Here is a 17,920-nt window from a genome sequence, read left to right on the forward strand (position 1 = left end):
GCATATCAAGCTGCGTTACCACTCGATTCGCGAGTACATCGAAGATGGAGAAGTAAAGATTTGCAAAGTACACACTGATCTGAATGTAGCAGATCCGTTGACTAAAGCTCTCCCTAGGGCAAAGCATGACCAACACCAGAATGCCATGGGTGTTAGGTATATTACAATGTAATCTAGATTATTGACTCTAGTGCAAGTGGGAGACTGAAGGAGATATGCCCCAGAGGCAATAATAAAGTGGTTATTATTTATATCTTTATGTTTATGATAAATATTTATATATCATGCTATAATTGTATTAACCGAAACATTAGTACATGTGTGATATGTAGACAACAAGAAGTCCCTAGTATGCCTCTTAAACTAGCTTGTTGATTAATGGATGATTAGTTTCATAATCATGAACATTGGATGTTATTAATAACAAGGTTATATCATTATATGAATGATGTAATGGACACACCCAATTAAGCGTAGCATAAGATCTCGTCATTAAGTTATTTGCTATAAGCTTTCGATACATAGTTACCTAGTCCTTATGACCATGAGATCATGTAAATCACTTATACCGGAAAGGTACTTTGATTACACCAAACACCACTGCGTAAATGGGTGGCTATAAAGGTGGGATTAAGTATCCGGAAAGTATGAGTTGAGGCATATGGATCAACAGTGGGATTTGTCCATCCCGATGACGGATAGATATACTCTGGGCCCTCTCGGTGGAATGTCGTCTAATGTCTTGCAAGCATATGAATGAGTTCATAAGAGACCACATACCACGGTACGAGTAAAGAGTACTTGTCAGGAGACGAGGTTGAACAAGGTATAGAGTGATACCGAAGATCAAACCTCGGACAAGTAAAATATCGCGTGACAAAGGGAATTGGTATTGTATGTGAATGGTTCATTCGATCACTAAAGTCATCGTTGAATATGTGGGAGCCATTATGGATCTCAAGATCCCGCTATTGGTTATTGGTCGGAGTGAGTACTCAACCATGTCCGCATAGTTCACGAACCGTAGGGTGACACACTTAAAGTTGGATGTTGAAATGGTAGTACTTGAATATGGAATGGAGTTCGAATATTTGTTCGGAGTCCCGGATGAGATCCCGGACATCATGAGGAGTTCCGGAATGGTCCGGATAATCAGATTCATATATAGGATGTCATTTTATGTGAATTAAAATGTCGCGGAAGGTTCTATGGAAGGTTCTAGAAGGTTCTAGAAAAGTCCGGAAGAAACCACCAAGGAAGGTGGAGTCCACATGGGACTCCACCTCCATGGCCGGCCAACCCTAGTGGGGGAGGAGTCCCAAGTGGACTCCCCCTTAGGGGGCCGGCCACCCCCCCATATGGGAGGTGGAACTCCCACCTCTAGTGGGAGTCCTAGCTTGGCTAGGTTTCCCCTCCATATGGAAGGTTTTTGGTTCGGGTCTTATTCGAAGACTTGGGGACTAACTCTTGGGGTTCCACCTATATAATGAGGGGCATAGGGGAGGGGGCCGGCCACCACAAAGCCACAAGTTGGCCGCACCCCCTTGAGGCCGGCCACCCCCTCCCAAACCCTAGCCGCCCCCCTCTCCTCCATTACTCCCGCGTAGCTTTAGCGAAGCTCCGCCGGACTTCTCCACCACCACCGACACCACGCCGTCGTGCTGTCGGATTCAAGAGGAGCTACTACTTCCGCTGCCCGCTGGAACGGGGAGGTGGACGTCGTCTTCATCAACAACCGAACGTGTGACCGAGTACGGAGGTGCTGCCCGTTCGTGGCGCCGGAACCGATCGTGATCAAGATCTTCTACGCGCTTTTGCAAGCGGCAAGTGAACGTCTACCGCAGCAACAAGAGCCTCCTCTTGTAGGCTTTGGAATCTCTTCAAGGGTGAGACTCGATACCCCCTCGTTGCTACCGTCTTCTAGATTGCATCTTGGCTTGGATTGCGTGTTCGCGGTAGGAAATTTTTTGTTTTCTATGCAACGTTATCCTACACATTGTATATTGACATGAATCTTTCGACTGCTTCCTTCTATGCGTAGAAATGTCGCAATTGTGCGACATTCCACGGGTTTCCTTCGTCTTTGCCTGTTTTCTTGTCTTTCAACCGATAAGCTCCACCAGGGATGACTTCTGTGATGATGTATGGTCCTAACCAAGGTGATTCTAGCTTTTCGTGGCCATCTTGCTTGAGCCGAAGAACTAAATCTCCGACTTCGAAAGATCTGGGGCGAAGTCGCCGGCTGTGGTAATTTTTTAAGTTTTGCTGATATGCGCTTACTCTAGACAACACCATATCTCTTGCTTCATCGACTGCATCAACATCGTTTTCGAGTGCTCTCTGTGATGCCTCTTCTCCGTATTCCGCAACCCGTGGTGAGTTGTGTTCGATTTCTATCGGTAGTACAGCTTCAGCGCCATGAACTAGGAAAAAGGGAGTTTCTTTTTCGAGTGGCGCTAACAGGCGTTTCCTGATTCCATTGCAGATAAGGCCGTTTGCTTTTTCTACTTGGCCGTTGGTCTGAGGATGTGCTACAGACGCAAACTGTAGTTTGATGCCCAATCCTTCGCAGTAGTGTTTGAACTCTCGAGAGGTGAAATTGCTGCCATTGTCTATCATAATGATGTTTGGGACACCGAACCGAAAAACTATGCCTTTGATGAAATTTACTGTTGCTGTTGAATCTGCCGATGTTACTGGCCTTGCCTCAATTCACTTGGTAAATTTATCGACAGCCACAAGTAGATAAACGTGCCCTCCTGGCCAGGACTTATGTAATTTTCCCACCATATCTAGCCCCCATTGGGCAAACGGCCAAGCCAGAGGTATTGGCATTAATTCTGCTGCTGGAGCGTGTGGCCTGGAGGCGAATCTCTGACATGCTTCACAGGTGCGCACGATGTTCTTCGCATTGTCTATGGCTGAGAGCCAGTAAAATCCTGCTCGAAAAGCTTTGGCTGCAATTGCACGGCTGCTGGCGTGGTAGCCGCATATTCCTTCGTGTATGTCCTTGAGTATTATCTGTCCTTCTTTGGGTGTAACGCACCTTTGCAAAACGCCCGATATACTACGCTTGTATAGCTCTCCTTTGACCACCGTAAATGCTTTGGATCTTCTGATAATCCTCTGCGCCTCCACTGGATCCTCTGGTATTTCTTTCCTTGTGATATACGCCAAGTATGCTTGCATCCATGGGATTTGTATCATCATTACCTCCTCTGGCTCATCTTCTTCATCTGAAGTCGATGTTTCTGGGGCTCCCGCAGCCCCCGAGGATTTCCTCGACTTTGGCTTCTTCTCTGCTACAGGCTTCTTCGGCTTAGTTGATCTTTCACTGATTTCTTCCCAAAACACTCCTGGTGGTATTGGCAGACATTGTGACCCGATGTTCGCTAGAACGTCGGCCTCGTCATTGCTAAGTCTGCTTACGTGATTAACTTTGCACCCATCAAAGTTTCTTTCGAGTTCATTGTACGCATCTATGTATGCTATCATGCTGTCATTTACTGCGTCACACTTGTTCATCACTTGCTGTGCTACCAGCTGGGAATCCCCGAATATTTTTAGGCGCGTTGCACCAGACGCCTTTGCCATCTTCATCCCATGGAGAAGAGCTTCATACTCTGCTTCGTTGTTTGATGCGTTTCGGAAGGTCATCCGTAGTATGTATTTCATCTTGTTGCCTTGGGGTGACACAAGTATTACACCTGCACCTGCTCCTTCCACTCTTTTGGACCCGTCGAAATTCATGTGCCAAGTACTCGATAAATCTGGGGGTCCCGTATTTTGGAGTTCCATCCACTCTGCCACAAAATCTGGCAAGATTTGTGACTTGATTGCCTTTATTTTTTCGTATGTGATGTCCCGAGGAGAAAGCTCTATTCCCCAATGGGAGACATGCCCCGTGGCTTCCGGATTGTTCAATATATTCGAGAGAGGTCCTTCATTGACTACTACGATCGGATGTGCCGAAAAGTAGTGCCTTATTCCTTGCTGATATAAAGACTCCATATGCGAGTTTCTGATAATGCGGGTACCTCTGTTTTGATGGTGATAAAACCTCGCTGAGAAAATAAACGGGTCGCTGGACTCCATGTATCTTTCCTTCTTCCTCCCGCTCAACAACGATGACTGTACTGACCACCTGAGGTGTGGCCGCAATTTACAGTAAGATGGGTTCCTTGTCTCGTGGTGCTACCAGTATTGGTGGTGTCGAGATAGTCCGCTTCAGATGCTCAAAAGTTTTGTCTGCTTCCTCGTCCTACTTAAACTTTTCTCCTTGCTTGATGAGCGCATAGAAAGGTAACGCTTTTGCCCCCAACCTGGCGACGAATCTGCTTAAAGCTGCGACTCGCCCCGTTAGCTGCTGTATCTCCTTAAGTTTGGTTGGTTTCTTCATTATCAAAATAGCTTGTATTTTCTCTGGATTTGCCTCTATCCCTCTAGCTGACACCAGGTATCCAAGGAGTTCTCCTGCAGGAATGCCAAAGGAACACTTTGTCGGGTTTAGCTTGAGGCGAAATTTGTCGAGGTTGTTGAAGGTTTCCCGCAGGTCGTCGACTAAGGATGACCCTTGTTTTGTTGTGATGACCACATCGTCGATGTATACTTGGACGTTCTTGCCAATCTGTGTGGCGAGACACTTCTACATCATCCTTTGATATGTTGCCCCTGCGTTTTTCAACCCGAAAGGCATTATTTTGTAACAGTATACGTCATAAGGAGTTATAAAATCTGTTTTGACTTCATCGTCTTCTTTTAATCTGATCTGGTTACAACCAGAATATGCATCCAGAAAGGAAATATGTTCGCAACCTGCCGTGGAATCGATAATTTGATCGATCCTCGGGAGGGGGAAGTGATCCTTTGGGCAATGTTTATTGAGACACGTGAAATCGACGCACATGCGAAGGACTTCAGTGTTTTTCTTCGGGACCAGCACTGGATTAGCAACCCAAGTAGCCTCAGTCTTTATTTCCTGTATGAATCCGGCCTCTTGCAATCCATGTATTTCTGATAACATGGCTTTGCGGTTTGGCTCGGAGAAACAGCGCAATGGTTGTCGAATTGGCCTAGCTCTTGGATCTAGGTTAAGTGCGTGCTCGGCAAGTTCCCTGGGTACTCCTGGCATGTCAGCTGGACACCATGCGAAGATTTCCTAGCGCTCACGGAGGAACTCAACGAGCGCGCTTTCCTATGCGCTATCCATGTTAGTGGCGACGGACATCGTCTTCTTGTGGTCCATCGGGTGCACTTGTATTTCTTTTGAGTTTTTTGAAGTGTTGAAAACTTGCTCTTGCAAGGATCGACCTCCATCTAGCAGCACGTCGTGATTCATGGTAAACTTTGTCGACTCATACTCAGCTTGCATTCCAAATGTCTCGGATAACTTGTGAAAATCTCTGTCGCATTTATCAGATAAGGTGAAACTCCCCTTCACCGTTATTGGGCCCTTCGGTCCAGGAATCCTCCACAATAGGTATGTATAATGTGGTACTGCCGTGAATCTGGCATATGCGGGTCGTCCAAAAAAAGCGTGGTATTGTGAAGGCCAATCCATAACTTCGAACTCGAGTTTTTCTTTTCTGAAGTTTTCTACTGTTCCGAACTGTACGTCGAGTGCTATCTTGCCCAAACGATAGCTTGGTTTGTCGGGTTGTATTCCATGAAAGCGTGTGTCTGTTGGGATCAGATTGGCTAAGGAGATATTCATCTTCCTCAGCGTATCAGCATAGATAAGATTTATACTGCTCCCTCCATCTATGAATATTCGGGAGACATCATATCCTTCGATAACAGCTGGTAACACCATTGCTGAGTGCCCTGGCTTCGGCACTTGTGGTGGGTGATCTTCTATGGTGAATCCTATTGGTTGACTAGACCAATTAAGATACTCTGTTGTTGGTGGAGGAGACAATATTGCCATATTCACCTGTCGAGAGATCAATTTTTTCGAACTATTCGACGAGCTGCCCTTCTGGATCATCGTTACTGCTCCTTTTGTTTTGGTGAAATCGCTGCCCGTATTGGATGGACCCGTAATTTGCAGCTGCCGCTAATTTGTATCGTTAATTGCGGGTGGTGGTGGCAGAGGCACATGTATTTCGCTTCTTGGTCCTTGTGTGAATCCTCTGCTGATTGCTTCTTCTTGCGTATTCTCCGTGGCCCTGCGCAAGGCTTGAAACGTTCGGCAGTCCTTTTGGAGGTGACCCGACTGTCTCCTTCTGTCGGCATCGACGTAGAAGTGCATCTGGCATGGCCCGTTCAGAAGATCCTCGGGTGACACGTTGTATGGCCGTGGATGCCTATGTCGGTTGTATGGCTCGTCACTGCTTCTGCGGTATTCGTTGCGTTGGTTATTGCCGTTATTGTTGCGGAAACCAGCCGAGACTTGGCTGAGACCATCGTAATCCATTGAGTTGCGAAAACGTCGCCTGTTTTGATTGTTTCTATTACGATCTTCGGGTGAACGGTGTCGCTTGTTCTGGACAGCATCTTCGCCATCGGCCCATCTGTTTGCTGTCTCCATAAGTTCTGCTACCGTTCTAGGGTTAGATCTTCCCAGCTCCTCAACGAGGTCACTCCTACGGATACCGGCGATGAACACTTCGATTGCCCTATCGTCAGACACGTGCTCAGCCGAATTTTTGATAAGGCTCCATCGCTGGATGTATGCTCTCATCGATTCACCCGATTTTTGCGTGCAAGTTCGCAATTGCTCGATTGATGCTGGTTTCTTACAGGTAGACCTGAAGTTTTGTATAAACAAGCGCTCAAAATTCTCCCAGCTATCAATGGACTCTTCTGGCAACTTCCTCATCCAAGATCTTGCGGCTCCACTCAAGTAAACCTGCATACTCTGCATAGCTGTTGCTCTCGTGCCACCCATTAACTTCACCGTTTCCAAGTAATCGACAGGCCAGTCTTCTGGGTCTTGCAGTCCATCAAATTTTTTGTAACTGTCGGGTAGCTTGAAACCAGAGGGCACTCGAGTTCTGCGAACCGTTCGGGTAAAGCAGGGGAGTCCACATAGTTCTTCACTATCATCGATTGTTACTCGATTTTCTCTGCTTCTATTTTCTCGGGTTCTTTCTTCCCTTGGTCTGTCGACCCGGTCCTGGGCTGTGGTGTTTCTTGCTTCGCCTTCTCTCTGGATATTTTGAGTTGCTGCCACTGTGCATCGTGGACTTGGTTGTTGCGGACTATTACGTCGTCGAGGATTTGCGGGTTGTCCAACGTCTCGCCCAGCTATCGCTACCCCCATGACACTGAATCCTGCCATGGCTGTTTGGTATAAGGACTCTCGAGGATTGCCCTGCGGTGGCCTAGTTGCCATCATGTATGCGTGTGCTGCCATGTACCCTGCTTCTCGTGTCTTGGGTATTATGTTTCCTCTCGTGTCTATCGACATAAATGACATGTCGAGATTTTGGATCAGATTTTCGCGTTCTGCCTCAGGTATTCCTGCCATGCGAGATCTGCTTCTTCCTCCGGGTGCTCTGTTGTTTGCCGAATTTCCTGATTGCGTGCTGAGGTTTGCTCTGCGCTCACTGGACACGTCCGCCGCGCGCTTCCTCTGATCCAATCTTTCTTGCATCTTTTCGAGTTCTCGCCTTGTGCGGTTAAGTCTGTATTGGTATGCTATCAGCTCGTCGGGTGTTGCCTGCGTTGTCATCGGTTCCCCGTTTAAGGCCCTTGTGGCCCTATCCCATGCGGTTTGTGGGAGTTGTCTCTGCTCTCTTGGCTGGGGTCCGGCGTACTTGCCTCCTGTTCCTCTGGTGAGATCTGCGGGATCGACCAAGGGGTTGCCCAATGTTTCGAAAGCCTCAGATTGCTCATCTTCCTCCACCAGACGACCCGATGCTGTGAGCATGCAGATCTGATGGTATGCTGAAGTGGCGCTCTCGCCGAACTCGGGGTTGGTGACACCGTCATATAGATCGGCGAAGACCTTCCCGCTATCAGTGAGTCGAAAGTGCTGGTGAAGTCGAAGTTGGTGAAGCCCTCGAAGTTGCTATCTTTGTGTAGATCGGTTTCTGCGACCGACCCGAAAGTCATCCCACCGAACAGATCGGTGAGTTTTCCGCTGTTAGCGGGCTTGATGGAGCGTGGTGGCGAAATCTCCTCGTCGCCTGATTTGACGGATGATGTTGACGATCCCGAGTGATCAGGCTCGGCCGCCAACGGTCCCGAAAAAATCGGTGCCGAAAAACGGAGCGATCCTTCTCTCCCGACGAGGAAGCGGAAGCTCCTGAACGTCATCTCCATTACTTTTTCCAGATTGGCATATGCATGCAGACGAGCGGGAGGGTGAGGAACAAAATCGACAGGACCAGATTGGAACTGTTTACCTCCGTCCATCGCGTTGCTTGCTGCCGAAGATGATGATGATGTTGTTGGTGCCATCGAAATCAGAACCTTGCGACCTCCAATCCCCACGGTTGGCGCCAATTGACGAGGGATTAACTCGTCAATGCCTACAAATTGTAGACCTCCAATCCCCTGCAGAAATTCTTCTCCACCACCACCACCACGCCGTCGTGATGCTGGGATTCCGTGGAGATCTACTACCTCCGCTGCCCGCTGGAACGGGGAAAGGAAGGACTTTATCGACACCGTACGTGTGACCGAGTACGGAAGTGCTGCCGGATCGCAGCACCGGAAGGATCGTGTTCATCAACCACGAGATCTGATCTCGTTAAGTCTTTGGATCTTCGAGGGTTAGTTCTCATCTATCGCGTTGCTCTTATCTCTTAGATTAGATCTTGGCTCTTTCCATAGATTGGATCTTGGTTTTTGTTCGTCTTCGTGATAGAATTTTTTTGTTTTCCATGCAACGAACCCTACAGGTGGGTGGTGGCGACGGAGCGGGTGGCATCGGCGGAGGGGAGTAGGGTTTGGAAACCGAACTCCCCTCCGCGGCCCGTTTTAATACGTGCGGCCGTCGAGTTTCTCGGGCGTGTGAACTCTGTTTACGGGCCAGGCCGCGAGTTCGGGCTCCGTTCTGGGCCTCTTTCAGCCTGAACCCGTAAACTCGCCGGAATAATACGGTTTCGGCTCGTTTTACGGGTACTGTTAGAGTTGCTCTAACAATGCGCCACCGCCAACTAGCGCTGCTGGCTCGGCATGTTCGACTCTAAGGAGGAAGCCGCGCATACGTTCGATGTCGTCGTGTGGCAGTTCAGCTGGCCACTCTGGACATGAATTTCCCGAAAATTCACTCTCGGGAAAACGTGAAGATGCTAGCAACGCACACGCAGCTTGTGTCGCAGGCGGATGAGTGTCGTTGCCGCCGGATGCTGCAGCGGCTTGAAGTCGTCGAGGCGGACGAGCACGCCATGGCTTAGTGGCGGAAGGACCATCCCGAGCACGTGGAATACAAGAAAAACTTTTGGGCGCATAAGAAGACGGAGAGCAAGGCACGGAGGAGGAGAGGATGAGGAAGGCCTTCGTGAAGGCGCAGTATGCTGGTCCCTCGACCACCGATTTTGACGACGATCTTTGGGTCAACATCCTGGAGACGATGGAGGAGGACAACAATAACGACCTCTCTAACATGGATTAGGTTATGTAGTTGGTGTCTAGTGTCAGTTCGTGTCTGCTATATGTTCGTGTTTGTGTCGATGAACTAGTTCGTGTCAGTATCGTGTGTCTGCGTATTTTTTATTTGTCTGAAACTACTATCAAAGCTAATTTCCGTGTGTTTGTGCTGCCCAAAAGTATAACATCTAAAATATTGTGCAAAATTGCTATCTTCTTTTTTAGCATCTGGAACAACTGTGACCGGCTTCACGTTGTAAACCGTCGGGCGCTGCAGCGGCTTGAAGTCGTCGAGGCGGATGAGCGCACCATGGCTCGGTGGAGGAAGGACCATCCCGGGGACGTGGAGTACGAGAACAACTTCTGGGCATAAAAGAAGGTGGGGAGGAAGGCGGTGAGGGAGAATAAGAGGATAAGGAAGGCCTTCGTGGAACCACAGTACGCCGGTCCGTCGACCATGGAGTTCGATGGCGAACGTTGACTCGACAATCCCGCGACAACGGAGGAAGACAGCAACAGCGATCTCTCCGACAAGGATTAGGTTATGTAGTTCGTGTCTAGTATTACTTCGTGTCTACTATATGGTCGTGTTTGTGTCGATGAACTAGTTTGTGTCAGTATCTTATGTCTATGCATTTTTTAATTTTTCTGAAATTAGTGATGAAGCTGATTAATTTCAGTGCGTTTGTGTTGCCCAAAAATATAACATATTAGACAATGTTTTTGGTGAAACTTGCTTAACCCTCTAGGGGTGGCATATCTCATATATATATAGGGGTACAGAGTACATGTATAATACAGAAGCTATACAAAGTCTAACACCCTCCCTCAATCTCAACTCACTCCTGATGTATCAAGAAGATTGAGATTGCGTCTACAGATCTCTAATATGGGCAAAGGTAGTGGCTTGGTGAAGATGTCTGCAAGTTGATCCTTCGATGAGATGAACTTGATTTGTAGTAGCTTCTGCGCAACGCGTTCCCTCACAAAATGATAGTCAATCTCTATGTGCTTGGTACATGCATGGAACACCGGGTTCGATGACAGAAATGTGGCACCAATGTTGTCACACCAAAGGACCGGTGGATGAGGCTGAGAAATACCCAACTCCTGAAGAAGGGTCTCAACCCATATAAGCTCGGCAGTTCCATATTAGAAAATGTTTTTGGTGGAACTTACTCAACCCTTTAGGGATGGCATATCTCATATATATAAAGGTACACAGTACATGTACAAGTATAGTACAGAAGCTAGATAAAATCTAACACAGCATCTGAAAAACTGTGCAAAATCGCTTTTTTTTGCATCTTAAACCCGCGCGCCTAGAGTGCCGGCAATGTTGGAGATGCTCTTGGCCCGTTGCGTCTGCGTCGCCTGCACAAATCTAATCCACAGTCACTGAAACGGCACGCTAGCATTGCCTTATTGAATTAGTTAAGGGCATCTCCAACGGGGCGTAAACGGACGTTGAGCGATCGTTTGCGTTCACGCGGACCGAAAATGCGTCAGGGTCCTGCTCCAGCGGGGCGACGCAAAGTAACTGGCCCGTCCGCGGCGACGCAAACGTGGCCCAATTATGCGGTAGGTTTGCGTCTCCGCGGACGCTGCGCGGACGCAACGGTTGTCCGCCCGGTCCTTGCACGGGCCCGCCTGGCAGCGGCACAGATGCTTCGTCTTCCCCGATATAACTTACGGGCGGCGCGCTGCAACTTTTCAGGGCCGCGTTAATGGCACGCCTCGGCTTCCGCGAGCGTGCGCTGCTGGGCGGCGTCGCAGCGGCAGGACATTGAAGGCGAGATGGCGTCCGAGCCTCTTAAAGGAACGCTGCCGGCACCCATTTCCCCGACCACACCATTGCCAGAGTCCACCCTATCCACCCGACCGACGCCATGGGGAAGAAATATTGGCCGTTCCGCAAGACCAAGAATGACCACAAGGCTAGCGGCTCGCGGTCCGGCAAAAAGCCGCGGGTCGGGCGGTACGTCCGCATCGAGTTCGCGCGCCGCCTCTCGGAGGAAAATCGGCCGGTGCTATGGCCGGACGCAAACCTGCCTGGAGGAGGCTGGTACCTCAACTCCAGGCGCGTGCCGGTCCCCCCGTGCCACGCGAAGGCCGAGAGCGCTGTGACGAGGTACACCGCCGCCGAGCGATCTTGCCGATCGATCTCCGAGAAGATCCGGTGTACGCGCTGAACTCCTACAACTAGATCTCGTTCGGGACGTGGGAGTTCGACGCGCGCCGCCGAGCTGGATACCTCGGCGACGTCGACTACTTCGACCGCGAGATCGCCGTGGAAGAAGAGGAGAACATCGATGAGGACGAGGACGAGGACGAGGAGGCGGAGCGTGCAGACACCGAACACGGATTTAACTTTTTCCCACGACCATTTTGATATATTATACGTGTTTTTTCGACGTCGTATGCAACCAGAAATTCTGTTTTACCTTTTTGTAAACCTTTTTTTGCATAAGAAGTTGAAATTCAAATTTGTTAATTTTCCCTAATAGTAGGTTGCGTAACATATAGGAATCTCAAAAGATTTTATTTTTGAATTTTCTATCATTTTCTTTTGTATTTTACAAAGCTAAAAAAAGGCGATCCACGGGGGAGGGGGGGGGGGGGCTAAGGCGCGTGGGCAGCCAAAAAACCTAAAAAGCCTTTAGTAAAGGCTTTTGCCCGGAGGCAGCCTGCCGCCACCCCTTTAGTCCCGGTTCGTATTACCAACCGAGACTAAAGGTTCCTAACGAACCGGGACCAAAGGGTGTCGTCCACGTGGGCGGATTCGGGGCAACGTCGCCAGGCCTTTAGTCCCGGCCGGGACTAAAGGGGCCTGACGAAAGGCCTGTTTTCTACTAGTGTGACCAAAAGGATGGGGTTACACAATCTTATGAGGGTCAAATGGGACTACAATATTTCTCTCATCTAGCAGTTCTATGCCACACTTGTTATCAAGAAGGACGATGACCGTACTATGAAGTGGATGACTGGTTCTTCTCCATGTGAAGTCACCTTCAACTAGTTTGTTCAACTGCTTGGCTATCCTTTCAGTGGTGGTCACCATCTCCATCATCCATACCGCTCAGATAAGGACAAGCTTTATGATCTTTATTCAGAGTCTGAAGTGGTTGGCACTATTACCGGTCTTCTTCCTATATATGATCAGCTCCTTCGCATCTTCCATGCGACCATTTCCCCAAGTGGAGGAAACAATGATGTTATTCGGGGTGCTTTGGTGGACCTCCTTGATCTTTCTTTTGAGTGTGCACAAGATGATGAAGAGAATTAGGATTTCACTGTCGATGTGATGGACTATATTTTTTATGAGATATTTGATGCTATGGTATCCTATACTTGTCTTCCCTATGCACCATACATTCAGCTTCTCATTAATGACACTGCAGTGGCTGAGGATTTGAGTCAGTATGCTCGTATGGAGCATCGCCCCAAGAAGACATATGTGAAGATGAAGCAAGCTGCCCTTGCTGCTGGCTCTTTCCTGGGCGATGCTCGTACTAGTGGCACCACCCATAGACGTCAGACTTCTTCTCCTTTCATCCAGAAGGAGGTGAAAAAGTTGAATTGGTTTCAGAGGAATGTTCTGTGCATAAATGTTGGGATTCAGCATACTCAGGACGCCGAGCGAGAAGACCATATACGCAACACATAATGAATATGCTCGATGCAACAAACATGCACACGAGAATTAGTTTCGCAACAAATAATAGAGCGCTCTGCTTCGAGTATATGGAGGGAAGAATCTTTACAAGTATATTTCTGGTATGGCAGAATATATAATCACTTCATTACATTTATGGCCAAGTAATGCGTGTTTCTGACAAAATAATTAATCTTTTTGCAGATGAATCATGTGCTTTTGATTGGCACACACGATACAAAATAGTTAAGGAAATTTGCGAGGGTTTAAATCATCTTCATAATGGGAGGTTGAGTGATATATTTTATCATGTGGACTTGAAACCAGACAACATATTGTTGGGTAGAAACATGATGCCTGAAATTGTAGATTTTGGTATATCTATACTCTTGGCTTCACCCAAGACGTAAAACTATGAAAGGAAGATTCTAAGTTACATATCTTATCCACTTTTCTTGATGCTGCTTCAGTGGATAAAAGTTGTGCTTGATTGCATTAACTGTATTGTGAGTTCCACCCGTTCATGAGCACTTCCACTTCTACAAATTTTACAGCTTTCACGATAATGCTGACGAGGTCGTGACTAAGACTAACCCACAAATTTATACCCATGGATGCACGTGTTATGTTGGCTTTGCTTGGAAAAATCAGGTTTGTAGGTTGTGTCTGAGTAGTACCTTGTCTGTGTGAGTCATTTGTGCGTTTACACTAGTAGAAACAAGGGCTTTGGTTTTTTGCTCCAAAGAGCTTTTGCACCAAATTTGGCACAAACCGGTGCTAAAGGGGGTCATTAGCATCGGTTCGTGCGGTCTGGACGTTCGAGGGACCTTTAACACCGGTTCGTGTTACGAACCGGTGCAAATGCTTTTGCACCGGTTCGTAACACGAACCGGTGCTAAAGGTTCGTCGCCAAGCACGTGCCAGCCGCGGACCCTTTAGCACCGGTTCGTGTTCCGAACCGTGCAAAAGATAGCTCATTTGCACCGGTTCGTAACACGAACCGGTGCTAAAGGACCCTTTGCCCTATATATTGAGCTCACTCCCAACCAGCCAACTCACTTCATTTTTTCTTGGAGAAAGGTGTGTGTGTTGAGTGCTACTTTGCTTTTCTTTGGCATGCACATAAGGTGCTCGATGAAATGTCTAAGAGAATGATGCCGCTTGATTTTACACAAAACAAAAATGATATGAGGTGCCGGAGCGACACTTAAGCTTTCTCCTCTTTCTTTCCTCCTCGATCAAGGTTAAGCAACTTTACCCTTTCATTTGTACGGCTTTTTTTCTTTTCGAGCATGCCAAGCCTCCAGTAGAGCGGAGTTCTGTGCATGAAGTAGGCGCAGTTTACAAACTAGTGAATGGTCAAATGAAATGCTAATTTACACTATTTATATATATTATGATGTTTTGTAATGGTTTTTTGATAAACTTAATTATTTGATGTAGATGAACCGGCGGCAATGGATGTACGTTGACCGACGTCTACCCGAGTTCACTTCGGGCCTGAAAGAATTTATCGGTGTGGCTGAGGAAAACCCACAGGCGGATGGTTTTATGTGTTGTCCATGTGTTGATTGCCGGAACTTAAAGCAATACCCTGAATGACAAGTCATTCACTCCCACCTGCTTTGGAAAGGTTTCATGCCCAGCTATAATTGTTGGACCAAGCATGGAGAAAGAGGGGTTATAATGGAAGACGACGACGAAAAAGAAGAGGATAATGATATGTACCCTAACTACGGTGATACTGCAACAGGGCATGATGAAGATGAAGAGGCAGGAGGAGGTGAAGATGAAGAGGTATCAGATGAGCCCGTTGATGATGATCTTCGTCGGGCCATCGCTGATGCACACAGAGAAGCAGAAACTGAAAACGAGAAGCGAAAGTTAAAGGGCATGTTAGATGATCACAAAAAGAAGTTATACCCAAATTGCGAAGATGGCAACACAAAGCTCGGTGCCACACTGGAGTTGCTGCAATGGAAGGCAGAGGCTGGTATATGTGACAAGCCATTTGAGAAGTTACTGAAAATAATGAAGAGGAGGTTTCCAAAGGATAACGAATTGCCTGACAGTACGTACGAAGCAAAGAAAGTTCTCTGCCCTCTAGGATTAGAGGTGCTGAAGATACATGCATGCATTAATGACTGCATCCTCTACCGCGCTGAGTACGAAAATTTGGAAAAATGCCCGGTATGCACTGCACTGTGGTATAAGATCAGGCGAGATGACCCTGGTGATGTTGAGGGCGAGCCCCCTAGGAAGAGGGTTCCTGCCAAGGTTATGTGGTATGCTCCTATAATACCACGGTTGAAACGTCTGTTCAGAAATAAAGAGCATGCCAGGTTGTTGCGATGGCACAAAGAAGACCGTAAGAAAGACGAGATGCTGAGATACCCCGCTGATGGGTCGCAGTGGAGGACAATCGATAGAGAGTTCCCGGACTTTGCAGATGACGCGAAGAACTTAAGGTTTGGTCTAAGTACAGATGGAATGAATCCTTTTGGGGAGCAGAGCTACAGTCATAGCACCTGGCCTGTAACTCTATGTATCTATAACCTTCCGCCTTGGTTGTGCATTAAGCGGAAGTTCATTATGATGCCAGTGCTCATCCAAGGCCCAAAGCAACCCGGCAACGATATTGATGTGTACCTACGGCCATTATTTGAAGAACTCTTACAGTTGTGGAGCAAACCAGGTGTACATGCATGTGATGAGTACAAACAGGAGTCATTTAACCTACGAGCGTTGCTTTTCGTGACCATCAATGATTGGCCAGCTTTTAGTAACCTTTCAGGACAGACAAACAAGGGATACAATGCATGCACGCACTGTTTAGATGAGACCGAAGGTGCATATTTGAATAAATGTAAGAAGGTTATGTACCTGGGGCATCGTCGATTTCTTCCAAAGAGGCACCCCGTCAGAAAGAAAGGCAATCATTTCGGAGGTGAGACAGATCACCGGGAGAAGCCTGAACTCCGTACCGGTGATGCTTTACTTGATATGGTCAAGGACATAAAAGTAATCTTTGGAAAGGGTCCTGGCGGTCAATCTGTTCCGAATGACGTCGTTACCGGACACACACCCATGTGGAAGAAAAAATCTATATTTTGGGATCTACCCTATTGGAAAGTCCTAGAGGTCCGCTCTTCAATCGACGTGATGCATGTGACGAAGAATCTTTGTGTGAACCTGCTAGGCTTCTTAGGCGTGTATGGGAAGACAAAAGATACACCAGAAGCACGGGAGGACCAGTATCATATGAAAGTCCCAAAAAACAAGCAAGAACAGAATTACAAGACGGATACAGGGAGTCGCTTAAGTCCTGCCAGCTACGCTCTTACCAAAGCAGAGAAGGAAATATTTTTTGAAGTCCTTTACAGTATCAAGGTGCCGTCTGGATTCTCATCAAATATAAAGGGAATTATAAATATGGCAGAGAAAAAATTCCAAAACCTGAAGTCGCATGACTGCCACGTTATTATGACGCAGTTGCTTCCGGTTGCACTGAGGTGGCTTCTGCCGGAAAATGTTCGAATACCCATTGTGAAGCTATGTGCATTCCTCAATGCAATATCTCAGAAGGTAATCGATCCAGCTAGTCTTCCAAGGTTACAGAAGGATGTGGTGCAATGTCTTGTTAGTTTTGAGTTGGTGTTTCCACCATCTTTCTTCAATATTATGACGCATCTCCTGGTTCACCTTGTCGAAGAGATTGCCATCCTCGGTCCTGTATTTCTACACAATATGTTCCCCTTCGAGAGGTTCATGGGGGTCTTAAAGAAATATGTTCATAACCGTGCTAGGCCAGAAGGAAGCATCTCCAGGGGCTATGGAACAGAGGAGGTCATTGAGTTCCGGTGAGGGAGAAGGTGACGACTCCGAGGGAGAAGCTCACGGCGCCGAGGTGTATATATATTAATTAACCAAGCCTCCAGATTTGTGCATATACATATATTAACGTTGTTTCTTCTTTTAGACCTCCCGATCAACAAACTCTACTGGCAGAACTAAACGAGACGCGGCCAGAAAGATGGAAGACCATGCAAGGTGCACCATCACGGAAATCGCTGTAGATGGCGAACCGATTTCTCCCAAGGCTCACGCAAAAAAGTTTGTAAGTCAATGCGGAGTTATTGTTAGGGACACCATCCCGATCACCACTCAAGAATGGAAGAAACCTGCAAAGGGGGACGAAGGAGTTACTTGTGTCGACACGAGATCCAAAAATCTGATGTTTAGGAAGCTCCTGGTAAATTTCATTTTACCGGAGCCAGCTGACTCTGATAGTGAGAATGACAGGCCAGACCCTGATGATCTCGAGCTGAATAGCGTACAGCGAAGAGTCAAGAAGTGGGCTCTTAAGAAGATGGCAGTACAGTTCAACGACTACAAGAAGAAATTGGACAACTTCTTTGTCAAGAAAAATAAGACTCCGGATTTCAATGGCCCCTATGAGAAGATAAAAGACCACTGGGAGGCATTTGTGAAGTACAAGACATCGGAGAGGGCAAAGAAAAGGTTAGCCACCAACACTCAAAATGCTGCTAATAAGATATACTTCCATACCATGGGGCGAGGAGGCTACAAGGCTGGCAGGCCTAAGTGGGAGAAATGGGAGAACGACCTAATTGAAAAGGGGATCCAACCAGAGGTACTAAAATGGAACCAGCGGTCAAGGGATTGGTTTTACGCGCATGGGGGCACGTTGGACACACAAGGGCA

At 47.6% G+C, this 17,920-nt stretch overlaps 1 long non-coding RNA gene across 1 annotated transcript in view; it reads left to right on the forward strand.

The window, feature by feature from the left end:
* Nucleotides 1-13,631, forward strand: part of LOC127298990 (uncharacterized) — a 211,258-nt gene extending 197,627 nt beyond the window's left edge. Inside the window, exon 7 of the long non-coding RNA XR_011744558.1 lies at nucleotides 13,400-13,631. This is a non-coding gene — a long non-coding RNA (uncharacterized lncRNA). The remainder of the gene's footprint in view (nucleotides 1-13,399) is intronic.
* The last annotated feature ends 4,289 nt before the right edge of the window (nucleotides 13,632-17,920 follow it).

The sequence above is a fragment of the Lolium perenne genome, chromosome 5 (assembly GCF_019359855.2).
Source record: "Lolium perenne isolate Kyuss_39 chromosome 5, Kyuss_2.0, whole genome shotgun sequence".
NCBI classification, from domain to species: Eukaryota; Viridiplantae; Streptophyta; class Magnoliopsida; order Poales; family Poaceae; genus Lolium; species Lolium perenne.